This window comes from Gallus gallus, chromosome 2, assembly GCF_016699485.2.
Source record: "Gallus gallus isolate bGalGal1 chromosome 2, bGalGal1.mat.broiler.GRCg7b, whole genome shotgun sequence".
NCBI classification, from domain to species: domain Eukaryota; kingdom Metazoa; phylum Chordata; class Aves; order Galliformes; family Phasianidae; genus Gallus; species Gallus gallus.
The window spans coordinates 99369261-99385470 of NC_052533.1; the positions used below are offsets into that span (position 1 = coordinate 99369261).

The window sequence follows — 16210 nt, forward strand, 5'->3', positions numbered from 1 at the left end:
CAAGACAGCATGATGATTAAAACCTAGTGAAAACCTGGCTCAGTGATGTTGCATGCAGGGCTTTGTAAAATAAAAATGATTCACCTCGAATTTGGAAGTAATGTATTCCCTTCACACTTATAAAATAAGCAACACCTCACAGAGAGAAGCTAGGTAGGCAATTACAGAACAGAGTAACTAGGCAAAAAGTAATATGAAAGCCATACTTTTTTTGGAACCATGTGGCAGCAACAAGGATGAGCAAAAAGATATTCATATTCTAGTGTACAAAGAGGGTCTTACAAAGGAAATCTTTTTGATTACTGATAGTTTTGTATTTTAGAAAGTGTCCACTTTTGAGCAAGGATATTTTACCTAAACCTGCTCTGCAGGTTGTCTGCAGGCTCTAATTGAGATCTAGAAGCTGTTGTTTATACTATAGAGGTAATGTGCTAAAACCAGCGTCCACTTGAAGTTCTGAATGTGCAAGTAATCTCATGATACCAAAGCACTGTGTTGAAACTGTCACTGTACCGTGCAATATCCAATAAAGCTGGCAGCATGTGTACTGATAAGCCAAGCAGGAATGTATGTGCAAGTATTATCCCATGATCATCTGTACATATAGCCTGCTAATGCCAAGTTGCCTTCTCACTGGACATAATTTAGTGTTAGCTTCAGCCAGGAAGTCTGGATGAGGTCACATTATCTACTGTCTGGTTGGGTACATAAATAAATTCTTTATATGGTTAAGACAAAATTAATGTGAGAATCAATGCATACGTTTCAACATTATATATGTTCATGGTGAATTCACTTCCAAGTCAATAAAAAGTTGATAATAACTGCATTAGTCCAGTTAAAGTAGGAGACAGCATTCCTTACAGACATTGGTAAGGATGGACATCGATCCAATTACAAATACTATTCAGTGAGACGCAAGGAAAAGTCTTGGTGCTGCATCAGGAGAGGGTGAAGTTGGGTATTAAGAAATGGTTCTTCACATAAAGGTTGGTTGTGCACTGGAACAGATTCCTCAGGGCAGTGGTCATGGCCCTAACCCCTTGAAATTACAGGAGTGCTTGGGCAGTACTCTTTGGGTTTGGATTTCAGGTGGTTCTGTGTGGAGGCAGGAGTTGGACTTGATGATTCTTGGGGGTTCCTTCCAACTCAGGGCAGTATGTGACTATGAATCTATGATTCTAGGAATTACAGAAAATTTTCTAGTTCTCAGTCTTTACCTAAAAAGAGTTACTTAGTTTGATATGTAATTTTATTACTCTTCCAAAATTAATTCAGTAAATGACATTTGTAAAATCATCCAAGTAAAAAGGCTCAAAATAACAATACTTCAGGAGTTTCAGATACATTTACTTTAGTCATTCTTTGTACAAAAAGGAATAAACCTTTGTTAGTCCACAAGGATGCTCTCCATTAACTACCTTGATGGGCGTTTTTTTTTTTATTCCCACCACAACTTCTTCTGTTTGTCTAAGAAGAGAAATAGGGTAGGCATCTGAAGCTAAGCTCTGTAACTAATTCTATCCATGACTCCAACACAGCACTACCAATAAACAGTGTTGTAAGCAGCCAGGATCCTCCCCTAGATCTCTACAAAAACACTATCATATTTGTTTACATGTTCAAGGGTCTTCGGTGCATCTCTTGTTTTGTTGGCAGTTCTGAAAAGGGCACATTCTTTAGCAGTGACAACCTCTTGGATTCTGCCCCAAAAATGCATCAGGCTGCACAGGATGTGTTGTTATCTGCTTTGTAGCACATAGACAGTAAATTAACTGCTATCAGCCCGACAACAGACAGCTAAATTGAACGTTTTCATATAGTTTTCTTTAATTGGCTATATTTCTTGATGCCTATCTTTTCTGATATTGCTCCCTTATCAGATGTGAGAAGATTAAGCTTGTCAGAACAACAAGAGAAATTACTACAGACAGCGAAAGTACAACACTCCATCAGTGGCAGGCATTTTTTAGATGAATATCCTGTATATTATATACATTTACAAGCCCTCATTTCATGGTTTAATTGGTTTATTTTATTCTATGGTTAAAAAAGAAGGAAAAAAAAAAGATATTCATAGCTTTCTCAAAGTTACCAACAATTGTTTTGACCCTTAAGGAGCCTAAAAATAATTCTATCTGGAAGTGTAGTATTTTTAGAAAAAGGCAGAAAATTTGGGAGCACATTTAGGGGGGCTGTGGGTGTCTTTTTAGAAAAGATTTTACGACATTCCAATTCAGTACAATTTCATTCCATATTAAAAAAATAAATGAATTTCAACATGTACCTGAAGCTGAAAAGCATGAATGCACAGAGTATAATTTGAGAAAATTATCTTTTCAATCAAAATTAATAAGTAAGGAAATCCAATAACCAGAAAATGCCAAATTCACTCATTCACTGAAGATGAAATGACATTTTTTCAGTGCACGTCTCTTAGCTATTAGCTTACTGAAAAAGCACATATGTTCCAGTGCTATAACACTAGACTTTTGTATAGATATCTGTCTCAAAATTTACAAATTTCACTGACAGTTTCTTATTACTGCTATAATTCATGATGTTGCTCTGCCACCTGTCATGAAAAGTACAATTGTTGAGCAGAATCCTATGACATGTATATATGCCACTACATAAAATTTTCTGTCATGTTCTTTCACAATATATCCATGTTATGTTTGGTAGCAGTACTGATACATGCTGTTTACACAGCTGGAAGATTTAAAAAAAAAAAAATGTAACCTGTTACCACACCAAAACCACCATATCTTGTAAAGCCCAAGCAAACAGAGATGTTACTGAAATTGCATAGAATAGGAGTGCTTCATATTGTTCCTAGCAATTATTTCTGCAGGAAGATTTTTCTTGAATTAGTGTGTATGAAGTTGGTTTGCTTTACAGAGGCAGTGTGAAGGACAGATGATGGTAGGTTGTAGCAGAAAATAACTGTATTATGAGCAAGTCTGCATTTTGTGTAATACCTTTTTAAGATGTCTCGGACATGCCCAGGAACCACATGATGTTTTGAAGGGGCAGCCTTTTTACCACAGGCAACAGGATAGAAAAGAATCATAGTCTAAGAGAAAGACTCCTTAGACCAGAAAGCTGCATTTTTACAGAATGAGCATTAAAGACAGCTTAATACAAGGTAATTTAAAGTGACATGGTTTAAATTGAATGTATACAGGCTATATGTATGTCTTCATGCTGTCTTCATGTAAGCTGAAACTCTTACTAGCTTTCTTATTTCTTCACCCTCTTGCCTTGTTTTATATTCAGTGACAACAGAAAACAGTAACTTTCATCAAATTGCTTTTGCATCTGGCGCCTGTCTTCTACGTTGCCAAATATATGCACTCCTGCATGATGGGTGAGTCTTGCCAAATCCTTCTGAACTTGTTTTACTTAATTTTTTTTCCTCTGACATTTGAAAAATTTCCAATTTGCTTTCCTATTGGCTACATCCTGCATCATAATTTTTGTGGAGTGTTCCCTTGCCCCGCACATCCCCTAAATCATGAATTATTCAACCACTCTACTTAAAAAACATTATCTGTATTTTTAGTCCAGAGAACATTAAATGCTGCTATGACATCAGTCAGTTAACTTTATTGTGCTGTCCTCAGAACCATAAACGAACTGGATTTCAGATGCAGACAGACCTGCAACCTTAAATATGCTGCTTTTTTATGGCAGAAAAAAGAAAAATATTTAAAATATCTGTAGAAAATGAATGACAATCAGGTAAAGTAACATTTTCAATTAAAAAAAAAAAATCACTGTTTGTAAAACCGATCCTGAGAAAGAGGTATATAGTCTCCCTTAGGTTAAAAGGTGAGGTGGTCTTATTTTAATTATTATTATTTCTTTTTTATTTATTTATTGCTTCCTTACTTGAAAGCAAAAAGCTCACAGCTGGCAAAGAACGTGGGAATTTAAAATTAATAATGCCTCTTCACAAAATATGTCTGTTTATTTTGTAGCCATGAACTCAATAGCTCATAAAAAACAATAACAATTTCAATGCCAAAGCACAAAGAAGAAAAAACAGCCTGAGGTAAAGGTTTTCAAAGCGACAGATACTGTAGATGCTGAAATACATGGGGAAAAAAAAAAACAGGATTTTTGTTGGCAGAGCGTGGGAGGGCTGTGATTAGTCTCAGGAAGAGAGGGGCAGATGTCGGACATTCTGCAGCATTCAACACAAGTGAACAGCATTTAGAAAAACAAGACACTTATGTTGCCCCAGGAGAGCTCATCTTTCAAGAAAATATGGTAAGTATGACTGAATCAGCGTTTATCTTCAAACGTCTTCAGTGATGGCACAGTTTTTCTTTCCTTCAGTCCTCTTCCCATTTCTTAGGACATGCTGATTTTCTGAAAGGAAGAACAGATAATTTGAATACAATGCCTCCTGTATGACTTGCACAATGGGAAGGCAAAAGTATCTTAATCATGCAGATATCTTTGTGATTTCTTCTGCAGTCCTTGGTATACATTCATTAGAGAGGCTTAATTGGCTTTACTTCCTCTGCTGAATTATGAAAGCATCCTCAGAGATACACTGCAAGCGTCTCCATGTAATATTGCTTCCTGCATTTGTGCATTAAATCTAATTATCTTATGGCAGGAGCTGGAATCACATCTGTGTCATGACAAATGTTCACTAGTTTTATGGGTGCTATTTACACCAGTCTAAAAGGAAACTTCATTTTCATACTGAAATAAAACATTTGTGCAGTGGCATTGGGTTCCAGAGCTCTGGAGGCTATTAACGAGCATTTACGTGCAGGAAACACAAGAGTAGCTGCTCCTTTTTTATACCCCTGAAAATGAACTTTTCATCACTGTATTCCACAAAAGGTGAAATGTTTACAGCTGTTTGGTGTTGGTAACATAAGCATTTTTTTAAGCTGTGGGAGGAATAAACTCAAGCTTTAATTCTAATGCTCTGTATCTTTAGCTGGTGAATACTCAGCTCTAGATTAGGTAAGTATGAAACAAATTGGGTCTATATTCTTCTTGCCTATGGGTAAATGGTGTTGGGGCACACCACTGGTAATCTGCTTAAGTAAGTGGCTAGAGTGGTCCTCTGCATGGGGACCAGTGCCAGTGGTTCATGGCACAGTGAGGATTTCATGTGGGTCAGGCATCATATCTGAAAATCAGTTCAGGTGCTGCCAGCTGGTTTTGAAGTGTAAAGGAGTTTAAAATACCCATAATACCCATGGGCTTCTCTGTACTGGATATGCTGAACCAGGAAACATCCTGCACAGGTGAAGTCTCTGAGCATAAACTGTGCTTTTCTTTTTGCTGTCTGTATTGTTGGGCTTTACTACAGATTGTGTTGTGGCACCAACCTTTCCAGTTAGCCTGTGAATGGGGTGTTAATGCCCCAGGCCATGAGGGCAGATGGCTTATAAAGGCATCCTGAAAGTGATCATTGTCATTATAGTGGGGGGGGGGGGCGGTGAGCAACACAGCAAGACAGATACATGGAGTTGATTCAGACACCATTAACTTTTGCTTTTTTTTCCCCCTTCGACTAAAAGAACCACTGAATTTTGTAGGGGTGCACGGATCCAAGCTGCTAGACACTGGAGCAAGTTTCATACAAGCGTGTCTGAGCTTCAGCATTGTATAGCAGAAGTTTTCTTCAGAAGGAGCCCAAGAAGAGTATATCCTCAACCTACACCTTTTTTTAGTTTGAATTTCCTACACTATCTTTGAGATGCCTCTCAGCCAGATGACTTCTCACTTCCACTAACCCTTTTTATAGTTAAGTGACTGTATGAGGTTTCACAGTACTACTCTAGAGGCTTACAAGTCAGTCTCATGAGTTCGCCTACAGCTCCAGTTCCTCTTGTAGCAATCGTTTACTTCCAGATTGGAAGATCCATACAAAATGGAAAGTATGTATAGTATGGAAAGTGGCTTGAGGATGTGTTCAATGACCAGCCTTCAATATAACTAATCTTATAAAAGGAAATCTCATCAGCAAGATGTATAAAATGCTGGTGGGGATTAACTACAATATCGAACCTAAGAAGAACTCATAACTGTTGGAAGTAATAACAACAGGGCTATCGTTTGCATATTCTTTGCCATACAACACACCAGTTGACAAACCCCCCTAATAAAAGGCTCAGACCAATTGGAGGAGAGGCAGTAACAATCCATACTGATCTGACTGAAATTTTTGTAAATAGATTAAGCAATACAGGCTGAAGGACACCAGAGAAATGACTGAAATATTGCTAAATGCCCCCTGAAAGTCATTTAGCTTAGGCTCTGGTTGCAAACAAACTGGATTATGGAAGTGCTGTCATCAAGAAAGATTATATTATGTTCAAACAGATTCATCAGGTGCAATCAAGTCAATCTCTATTCAGGGAGAAACAAAGCACTCTGTTAAAAATAAGTCCATATCATAACATTGTCCAGGGAATATTATGGTTGATAGTGAATGTGAGCTGAAAAAAATTCTCAGTCATCTCTCTTATTCACAGTAAAAAAAGAACAAACACTTTCTAAACAGTTGAGATTCATTGTTAGATAGCAAGCCATGAAAATTGTATGTCAGTAAGCATTTTTTTCCCCCACGCAGAGTTTAGTTAAGAAATGTAACATACAGGGTAGTGTCTTTCTGCCATATATTCAGTGCTTCTTGCTTAAGACAGGGATCAACCTTCGCATACGATCCTGCAAATAACACACAGCTGGAAATCCAGAAATGAATGTATGTCATGCAACACCTACTGATTATCAAAAGGCTTGACTGTGGACTTCCAAGGAGCCACACTGAGACCTTGCAAGATCTGACAGCTCTTCTTTCTATGTTTCTAACACCTCATTTGAACATTTAAGCAAGTTTTAGCAACTGGGATCATCTGTCCAGCCTATCCACTCATCCCATGTGCCTGTAATCTGTCATAAATTCAGGTTTCATTATTGGCAGAATTTATGAGCTGGGATTATGTTGTCTTTGTAGAAGAGACTAGTATGATAACAAAGGAATGGTTTTCTGAGACAATAAAACTCTAAAAGTCACTCTAGAGACGTTTTGGAAAATAAGATCAAAGTTCTTTGAAAATAATCCCATAAAACTACTGCAACTAATACTACTTTAAGTATCTGGTTTGCAAAGACATTTGAGCAGTACACTGACAAACATTGCAGTCCATTTTCAAATTGATTTAGACACCAAAGGCAAAAGCTACAAACAAAAGTGGTAACTTGTGGTCCTCAGCAAGGGGAAGAGGGATGAGGTCCTCAGAAAAGTGACCTGAAACCAAATCTTTCCTACAACAGGAAGGCACTCCAACTTCCTTACTATTCACAGGATACAGGTGTTTATCTGCTCTGCTTTCGGCCTCCTGGATCTCAAGTTGTTTTTTTTTTTTTTTTTTTTTTTTTTTTTTTTTTTTTTTTTAAGATGAAATCTGGTAAGAGTGGTCTGAGAAAGAAAAAACAGTTTGAACCATCCAGGTCTTTTTTTGAATCCTGATGTAGTCTAAACGTGAGTTAGCTACATTGTCCCACAATTACCAAAGGTTTAGGATGCTTTCCTCTTGTAGAGAAACAGATATAAAACTGTGTGGATTTGGAGATGCTGACTAGGCACATTTGTTCTCCTGTAGGTCTCATTCTTAGTTTCATTGAATACAAGTGGGGCTTACTCTTCTTCATGACCAAGCCATGACTAAAAGTGATTCTTGGCCATCCAAAAAACTTTGACCTTGTAATACTAGGATAACTCAGAGCATCTTCATACTTGCTCAGATGAATCATTTCTTCTAATTGCTGAAAAGGAGTTTTGGGGAGAGGAACAAGGCTAGAAAATGTTACGCAGTTTCATTCTCCCATACTGCAGCAGCTGACATAGACTTTATCATGTTTCCTTTCCCCACATATTCCCTCTCCCCTCACAGCTTCAAGTGAAGCAGAAAAAATTCCTCTGCCTACCTCCATTTCTCCCTCCTTCTCCTGCACCACACAGTGTTACTGCTAATCAGCAACATTTTCTTTGGCTGACAGCTCAACCCCATGTTGTCTCCTGATCAATGCTGATACAGCACATCCCAGCACACAGGAAAGGACAAAAGAAGGCATAGAGGTCTGGGAGGGTAGTAAGAGTAACTGTGGGTTATATATTGAGTTGTGCTATGTGCACATCTATGTGGACACTTGGTATGCCCATGCCTTCAGCACTGACGGTCAAAGAGCATCCTGAATGAGTGCCATCCTGTTACTCTGGATGAGTGGTTCATGCTGTTCCAGTCCCAAGCAGAAGGAATAAAACCTCAAGGTGGCTATGCAAAGTGGTATAGGGATCAAAAATGCAGACAGTGTGGGAAATAATTATATCCAGTTTGTTATGTAGTCACCATCACCTTTCAGGTAGGTCTTTCCAGGGTGTTCTCCCAGTGTAGCTGAAGAAAAAGGACACTATTCTCTTTTCCATTACCCCCCAACCAAGGTGCGTGACTACTGACCAAAAGTGAAATCAGGAATGCTGTGGGCAACAGGCATTTTAGTTTCACACCTTAAACATGAGACAGGGAATGAGCAGAATAAATGTAAGTTCTTCCTTCATGTCAGACCTCACAGAGGAAGCAGCTGTAGGAACAGTGATACTCTCCCAGCATGTGAGTGGGAAAGGCAGAAAAGGTTGGGATTAAAGCCCCAGTTCTTGCACCTTGTATAGAGAAGCCTCTTCTAGCTCATGTAAAGTAATCCTGTGGTGACAAAGGCAGCCTGTGGTTGTTGAAATCTGAGGCTCAGTAATACAGACAGAGCAGCAGCTCTTGGAACTACTGATGCTGAAACTCCAGCCTCCACAGAATCACATAATGGCCCAGATTGGAAGGGACCTCAAGGATCATGAGCCACCCCTGCCACAGGCAGGGCCAACCAACCTCCACATTTGATACTAGACCAAGCTGCCCAAGGCCCTATCCAACCTGGCCTTGAACACCTCTGGGGATGGGGAATCCATAACCTCTCTGGGCAGCCTGTTCCAGCACCTCACCACTCTCATATTAAAGAGCTTCCCCCTGACATCCAAACTAATTCTTCCCTCTTTCAACTTAAAACCATTTCCCCTTGTCCTGCTGTTATCTACCCTTTCAAAGAGTTGACTCCACTCCTGTTTATAGGTTCCCTTTAGGTACTGAAAGGCTGCAATGAGGTCACCCCCACATCCTTCTTTTCTTCAGGCTGAACAAGCCCAGCTCCCTCAGCCTGTCTTCACCAGGGAGGTGCTCCAGCCCTCTGGTCATCTTTCTGGCCCTTCTCTGGACCCTCCTCAACAGCTCTTTGTCTTTCTTGTATTGGGGGCTACAGACCTGGATGCAGTACTCAAGATGGGGCCTCATGAGGGCAGAGTAGAGAGGGACAATCACCTCCCTGTCCTTGCTGGCCACCCCTCTTCTGGTGGAGCCCAGGATACCATTTGCTTTCTGAGCTGCAAGAGCACACTGCTGGCTCATGTTCAGTTTTTCATCCACCAGGACCCCCGGGTCCTTCTCTTCAGGGCTAGTCTCAAGGAATGTTCCTTCCAGCCTGTATATATGCTTGGGATTCCTCTGACCCAAGTGAAAAACCTTGCACTTTGCTGTGTTGAACCTCATTAAATTCACCCGGGGCCCACCTTTTAAGTCCACTGAGGTACCTTTGAATGACATCCCTTCCTTCCACCGTGTCAACCACACCACTCCTCTTGGTGTCATCAGTAAACTTGCTGAGGGTGCAGTCAATTCCATCATTGGTGTCACTGATAAAGATGTTAAAGAACACAACCTCCTGCAGTTGCTGGCAAAGTTCGTCATATTCTATGCTGGATTTGGACATAGATCCTGATAATCTTGAATGTTTTGAAAACTCCATAAGGAAGTAGCTCTGATTTCATAGCACCAGAATTAATTTTTTCTAACATCACCTTTAAAAATATATATCAACAGCAAACAGCAACAAAGCTGGTTGACAGCGCATATGCCATAGATACAGATGGAAAAAACATAACATTGTAGAGTGAAGAGAGTACACTTAAAGAAAAGTAGCAATGGTTATGAGTGCATTTAATATTTGTGCATTCACTGAAATAGGGTTTAGTTCTGATAAATCTGAAGTTTATCTTTAGGTTTGGATGCTGAATCAATGCCATCTAGTGGTGGTAGATGTGTTCTGGTCTTAAAGTTCACAGCCATTTTAACATCACTGAAGTTCCACCTAATTAACACTTTCTTGGTGTCTTTCATACCCTTTTAAAACTAGTCTAAATGTTCGATCCAGATTAAACAACTAAGAGCCACTGATATATATAATGATCGATTATTCATTAATTTACTAATTCAAAAATGTTCAAGTTTCTATTAATTCAAATAACTGTATCACAGATGAAGGCTTTGTTCTGTTAAAGGCAGCATTAAATGACAACTTATTTAATCCTTCTAATTTTTAAACGAACGTCTTTGCTTCACCATAGATTAAAGAGACAGAACCACTACACTAAAAAAGCCATGTGAGTTTACCTAAATAAAGGTATTTCCTCACTGTGAGTTGCTTTTTATTAGCTTTTAACTAGCTCCTAGTTTGCAGGTGTTTGTCATCACACCTGGCCCCTCAGCAATAAATTCTTCTGAGACAACAAGATCTGAGAAGAACGAGAGTTAACATGTAGGATTCATTTCAAAGCTACACAGCAAGGCAAGGAAGTTCTGAGCCCTCTGTAGTCATTTATATAAAAAATAAGCTATTTTGGTGGTCTGTTGTTTGCTTACAGAGTATGGGCAGAAGTGAAATGTCAGAAATAAATGTAAACTTATCTCATTACCCCTACAGGTTGGTAGTGGTGGTGGGCGTAAATCAGGAGATAAACACAGTTGTGAGCATTATACTTATGGACCATGCAACTATTACAGCAGGAGTGCTGAAAGGGCATCCTCTGGCCTAACTGATCATTTCCTTAATATATTCCTTATTCGAGGACTTTTAGTAGACTATGCACATTCATAAACGTTTGGTATTCTGTTGAGTGCTCTGTATCAAAATGCATATCTCAGATATGCTATTTCTCTGATTTATTCCTGCTATAAATGCCGATTTACAGCTTACCTGTAGGTGACAGAAGGACAGATGAGTTGGAAGTTGCACTGAAATGTGAAATAGTTCTTTGCTGAGTAAGAAAACTTGGTAAAAATTTGCATATCTTCTCATTTGTGCCCAAAGGAATTTCAACACAACTAAAGTTGAAAAAGCATAAGATTCTGTGGGCAGGAGCCCCAGAAAAATTGCAGTGAGAGGATCCTTTGCTTTGTGTTTATGTCTTCTTCTGTTACATTGTCCTCTTTGTATGTTTATTCCTATTCTTTTTCTCTTATATGTTTCATGAGCTTCTTCAAATATGTCCTTTTAAAAAAAGTGAAAATTCAGTCTTGTCTTGTAATTAGTGCTGCTATAGGAGATTAGGCTTTGAGAAGTTAGCTGCTGCTAGGAGGCACTGCCAGCTTTTTTCCCTTTATGAGAAGTCCTTTGGGACTTTATGGAAAAAAAAAAAAAAAAAAGCCAGACAGTGCAACTACAGGTTCTTATATCAGCTCTAACATGTTTTTTACAAGTGGACAAAAATCAATGAATACAAAATCTTCTAAGACATTTGCAAAAGCAAAGAATATTTATCTAAACAGTACATGAAAAACAAAGAAAGAGCATCTGCAGTTGTATTTATATAATATCACATTATGTTATATATATATATATTATAATGCAACGTGCAACCTGTAACAGACAGGAATCACATACAATTCTTGTTTCCTTTCCAAACGATTGTTGTTTATTCTGTTCCTTACAGTTCTTGAAAGAATTAAGAACTGCTGTGATCTATCATTGCAAACAGAAAAACATCAAAAAGAGAGGAAGGAAAACACTGTCAGTGGCACACACGTTACACCATCTGCAATATATTCTCTGCATATCTCCTCATCTGTGCCCAAAGGAATTTCAAAACATAGAAGCTTGTATTACCATCAAACATTCTGTTTTACCTGGGTAAAAACTCTTGGATTTCCCTGCTGAACTGGGTGCCTGGGAATTACTACAGAGGAGGTTTCGAGCTTCAGTACTGAGTCCCTTGGGATGTGGTTGTATGACCATGGTACAAACATAGTAGCTAGTGGCTACAGGAATGGACTGTGGTTCTTGGTGATCCTTTCACATATAATCCTTCTAGCATTCACTTAATTAATGTACAAATAGAGCCTCTGTTTTTGAAAACTTGAAAGCCTACAGATTGACATTTTTTTTTTTCCATATCTCTAAATCTGCAAAGGATTTATGTTTGATGTTTAGGCTGAGTTGGTGTCAAACTACTCAGGTGTCTGGTTTAATCCCCGGGAGCACACTTGGTGAAAGGCTTTCAGGTAAGCTACCATGGCTAGCCAGAAGGCTTGTTCATCTTCTGCCATCCTCTCTGCCTTGCAGGGACCTCTGGTGCCCAGTGTTGCTCAGAAATGATGGGCCCTGATGTTGACTGCAGCACAGGCCTTTGGCTCTCAAATCTTTGTCATGACCTAAATAACACAGAGGAGGCCTAATGGTCAGAAGAATCATTCATTAATGAAAATTTGCATCTCAGAAGCTGCCAATGCTTTCACCATCACATCTGCTCTGCTACTAAGCCACCAAATTTGAAACTGCCTTGTCCATGCCCCTCTTCCACCACAGTAAATCCCAACATGAGATTGAAGTGGCAGAGTCTGTCTATCCAGCTGTTCCATTTGGAGAGATGTAGCCATGAAGACAAGCTTGGTGGGGTCTGGGAAGCAGCTATGACATTATTGGTCATGTAACGGCCTGGGCTGTGCAGAGCTACTCTGCGCATGTCCATTCTTACAGGCACGGTCTGCATAAGAGCTATGTAGCCCAAAACTGGAAGAAGCAATTAGTTTTGTCCTTGCTAAGTTCTCATCTGACAACAGATAGATGAAAGTTTCCAGGTGGTTAAAAATATTCCTCTCTCTTTTCCCAAAGCATTGCACTGGCACTGGTCATAACTTAAGCAGAGAAGCAAGCGATGCATCAAGATCCATCCTGGCAGTTGGGGACAGATATTATGATCTAATTGGTTAAATAACGCTGGCCTCTTTTGAATGTGTTTGAAGATACTTTTAATTATATAATCCAAAGAAACATCCTTCATGCTTTATTAAGAAGCATGAAATAGTCGTTGCTATTATGAGTTGTTTTTACTGATGAAAGAAAATGAATGTGAAATAAAAGGATAATGAAACGACACTTACCATTTTTCTTCCTGTGATGGAATATGTTATTAGATTTGTACTTCCACACAGCTTCAGAGAACTCCTGGTATGTAGCTGCACTACTGAGAACTCATGGCAATTCCTCAGAGAATTATGTAATACAGGCTGCAGATGCACCCTAGTTATACAGAGGGTACCCAGAGGTGTTTTCTTTTTCCTATTCTAATTTCCTTGTGTTTAATATTTGTTGCTTAATGAATGCTCCCATGAAAATGCAAAAATCCTGTACTTTTAGGTGATTAAACATCTTTGGGAGTGTGAACTTTAAATAATTTTGGTCAAATTCACATTTGCTGCATCAGAATCAGTTGTGATGACTGTGCTGAGACACCATCGTTCTATTTACTAATCTTCTTTTACTCTCAGAACAAACCTCAATCAATCATGCACTGCTTTCAGTCGCCACTCCAGCACTTCCCATTTCTCACTAGGTGTTTTGTAAGACATGGCTGTTTTCCTCCAAGATACTATACAACTCCAAGCAACCAGTAGCCTCTCAAGTACTATCAACACAAAATCTTTGAAATTACACATTCATACGCCAGCCTAATGAACAGTGTTTGCAAATGAAGGATAAATATTGTAGTTGTGCAGGCATTCCATTCTTCTCTCCCAAGTATTAGTATTCATACGGAAGACAACTTACCAAGAGGCATGTGACCAAATGTGCAAGAAAAGACAGCAGAGAAGTGCATTTACAAAATATACAACATTTCAGTGAAAGACTCCCTCAGCAGTGGAATCTTTTTTCTTTTAAAATACTATTAGCATTATTACATTGAGCACCTCTACGACTGCAATTCAGAAGGTCGCTAGAGGTGTTCAGGCATCTCTAGAAAAGAAGCATTGAAGAGATGTAACCTGTTTTTGACACTACCAGATGTAAGTAAAATTTCCTTTACTGATAGAGAAATGATTTTTCTTTTAGCAGAATTGCAGCAGATATCACATTTCTGATTATACCACACAAAGAAACTGCAGTACACGCTCCTCAGAATAGCTGTGCATGAATGTCCATATGTATAGAACACCAGCATCAATCAATACCCCCAGGTCTATTTCCTCTACACAGTCTTTCAGCAACTCTGCCCCAGTCCTGTAGCGTTGCCTGCGGTTGTTGTGGCCAAAGTGCAGGACCCGGCATTTGGTCTTGTTGAACCTCATCCCATTGGCTTCAGCCCAGATATCCAGCCTGTCCAGATCCTTCTTTGTCCCAGTGTAAAACTTAAAGTGCAGTAACTCCAGGATTATGCATTTAAAGTAAGGTCTCAAATAGAGGTTTCAGAGCTCTCCCAGTGTTCTTATCTCACATCAGATGGCATCCCTTGATGCCATGTGTGTTGAAGGAGTTCAAATAAAGAGCAGGTTAATATCAGATCTGCATTTGGTTCCTTCTTAGATCCTTTCTCTATGAATAAAGCTGCAAAAATATTTTTGTGCCCGTAATAAGGTAAAATCTGATTCCTGTTTCTTGTCAATACTGTATTATATGAACTGAGAGGGATGTGGATATATTTTATTTTATTTTGTCTTATTTTATTTTTATACTGTTGAGCAAGGCTTTTTTGATTAATGAATTCAGAAAATAAATTGCAACTACATTAAAAGGACAGATACACTTGGTTACTAGTTTGTAGGAAGGCTACCTGGACAGTGAAGCTGAGCAATAATTCTTATAACACGCTGCCAGTAAATACAGGTGGTAATTTAGCTGTGATTTAATTCTTTTTGTAATAAGCAGTCACACAACTGACAGAAATATGCATACACATGGATTTCCTAAACCATTCATCAAGATGGCAATGTGTAATATAGATTTCACTGAATATAAATTAAAAAAAAAAGTACAAAAGCACTCTTTTATGCCGTAACCAATAAATTTGTAAACATGTTCCAAAATAACCCCTACAAATAGAATTTAAATGGCACCATATTCACAGTGAAAGAACATAAATAAGATCCCACGGTCAGTGCCCTGATTGATGAGATCACTGCAGCAAATCAGAAAAGAATTGAAGAAAAATGAAAATTTTGCCTGACAAGAATAGAGATTTTTACATCAGCCTTTTCTACACTGAACAGAATCAAAACCAGTAGGAAAAGCAGAGGAAGTAGCCAAAACAGTGGAAGTATTGAGTAAGATGCTTTCAGCAATCACAGAAAAAATACTTACTGTCTCCCACCAGGGTTTACTTAGATGTTCACATATTAAGCTCTCAATTAAAATAATAAGATCAAAGCAGGCAAAATATACTGCTGGAAATATTAAAAGTTGTTACATGAATTCTCTGTGATTTCTCAAAGCACTGGCCACCCAGCTCTTCAGTGTGTCTTCAGAGGTGGTCAGCTGCTGATGCTTCAGGGGATGGCTAAAAAACAAAACAGAAGCAGAACAGAAGCAATGCTGTGGGAAAAAACACATTCGCTTTAATTTTGTCAAGACACTGAATGAAACTCCTGAACCTGAGGATTACTTATAATTCTTGTTTTAACAGAGATCTATGAGTGTTAGAAGCATGTTATGACTGCTAGAGGAAACAGATGAGCACGGGAACTCAGAATATCATGTTTCAAACCTGAATGGACTGATTATTATTTTTCTGGTCTCCATACACAGGTTGGAGAAATCTAAGTACAAAAAGCTGTTCTGTTTCATGGTAATGATTCTGTGATGGCCTGTTCACCACTGTCCATGGTCAAACTGGTTGACTGCTGAACCAGTCTGGTTTCTTCAGCTCCTACTTGCAGCAGCTGGACCTTCTCATCAGCTCATCTGGAACTTAAGGAGACCTTATATTTACTCATGTACCTAAACAAGGTGCTCAAGCTTGTTGTGTTCTTCTTGGGCAGCCAAATGAAACAAAGACCTTACACACCTATTAGAAATGATC

The 16210-nt window shown here is 38.8% G+C and overlaps 1 long non-coding RNA gene across 1 annotated transcript; it reads left to right on the plus strand.

The window, feature by feature from the left end:
- Window positions 1-3046: 3046 nt before the first annotated feature.
- Window positions 3047-15928, plus strand: LOC107052698. The gene is made up of 4 exons (XR_001465352.4): window positions 3047-3148; window positions 3280-3370; window positions 4136-4275; window positions 5553-15928. It is a non-coding gene; the product is annotated as an uncharacterized LOC107052698 (long non-coding RNA).
- The last annotated feature ends 282 nt before the right edge of the window (window positions 15929-16210 follow it).